Source organism: Cnephaeus nilssonii, assembly GCF_951640355.1.
Source record: "Cnephaeus nilssonii genome assembly, chromosome: 3".
Lineage (NCBI taxonomy): Eukaryota > Metazoa > Chordata > Mammalia > Chiroptera > Vespertilionidae > Cnephaeus > Cnephaeus nilssonii.
In genome coordinates, this window is record NC_137074.1 from 45,535,607 (window position 1) to 45,537,367 (window position 1,761).

A 1,761-nucleotide genomic window follows, 5' to 3' on the forward strand; every position below is an offset into this window, starting at 1 on the left:
TAAGGGTCACACTTGAGAGCATGCATTGGGGGCAGGGGAGACTCCGGATTGCATGGGTGCCAGACTGTCTGGCTTTTATATGACACTGAATTTTGATCTTTAAGGAACTACCTAAGAAAGCTAACTCTTTAATGTGCCTGTGAATCCTAGGGACCACAGGAAGTTGGGTTCAGAAGCAGACCCCCCCCCCCCTACCTGAGAGAGGAAACCTATGCCAGGTCCCATCAGAAGCTGAAATGGGGTGCAGCTCCTCCTGCTGGGAGAAGTGGGAGCCTCTGGTTCCAAAGAATTAATTGTCCAGGCAATCCAGAATGGATTCCAGGAATATTTTTAGGCAATCCTGTTTGTTGTACCCAAGTGGGACATTGAAAGTAATCAAAAATCTGTCTGTGGAGTCTTTTCTGGATTTTGCAGCGTGAAGAACCATGAGTAGCAAAGTCTCCTATAACACCCTGTACAAGGCAGTGCAGGAGGTCCTGCATGGGAACCAGCACAAGCACTGGAAGCTTTTGGAGATGGTGGAGCTGCAGATCAGCCTGAAGAATTATGACCTTCACAAGGACAAATGCACCATCAAGCTTAAGTCCACTCCCCAGCCCTAGTTCTCTGTGTGTGTTCTGGGGGCCCAGCAGCACTGTGATGAGGCCAAGGCAGTGGACATCCCCCACATGGATATTGAGTGGCTGAAGAAACTCAACAAGAATAAGAAACTGGTCAAGAAGCTGGCCAAGAAGTACGATGCCTTTTTGGTTTCAGAGTCTCTGATCAAGCAGATCCCATAAATCTTGGGCCTAGGCCTGAATAAGGTGGGCAAGCTCCCTTCCTTGTTGACCCACAATAAGAACATGGTGGCCAAAGTCGATGAGGTGAAATCCACAATCAAGTTCCAGGTGAAGAAGGTGGTGTGTCTGGCAGTTGTTGTTGGCCATGTGAAGGTGACAGATGATGAACTATGTACAACATCCACTTAACTGTCAATTTCCTGGTGTCATTGCTCAAAAAGAAATGGCAGAACATTAGGGCTTTGTACATCAAGAGCATCATGGGCAAGCCCCAGCACCTGTACTAAGACCCAGCTTAATAAACCATACTACTACCATTAAAAAAATTCTGTCTGCAGATAAATCTAATTGTTTGCCAGGTCCTGTGACTACTCTGTTTTCAAAGTTGCCTTCCACTCCATCTCCATGGCCACTCCCCACTGGCCTCACTCATATGCTCATGATCTCTTGCTTGGCCTAGTGCACTTTCCCCTAACTCTTCTTCCTGCCTCCAATCATTCCTAAAGACAATCTATCTTGCCCACCACAGCAAGCTTAATATTCCTAAAATACAACCCTGACCTTGTTACTTGTATCAGCCAGGATAGGTTAGGCTACTAGTATGCTACAGCAACAGAGAAATCCAACATTCCTGGGACTTAAACTACAAGCCCATCCTTGGCACCTGAGGATTCAGCTCTATATCATTATCTTCTTCACTCTGAGATCCAGGCTGATGAACCAGCCATAGTCAGAAGCATCACTGAAGCTCTAGAAGAAAGGAGAGTCTATGGTCCCACATTGATAATTAAATGCTTGCCTGGAGGTGGCAAAAGCTCGTAGCTTATTAGGCAGAACTGATCTCATGGCTCTACCCACAGGTGGCCAGGACCTGTGATCCTATAATGTATCCAGAAGGTGTGGACCCAGAAATATTCCGTGAATAGCATTAAGGACTATTATAATGCTCTTTTGCTTAAAAATCAAACCAGCAAATAAA

The 1,761-nt window shown here is 46.0% G+C and overlaps 1 pseudogene across 1 annotated transcript; it reads left to right on the forward strand.

Annotated features, from left to right (window-relative positions):
* Positions 1-425: 425 nt before the first annotated feature.
* LOC307094833 (large ribosomal subunit protein uL1-like) lies at positions 426-1,069 on the forward strand (annotated as a pseudogene). Its single transcript has one exon. The product of its transcript is annotated as a large ribosomal subunit protein uL1-like (transcript).
* Positions 1,070-1,761: the final 692 nt, after the last annotated feature.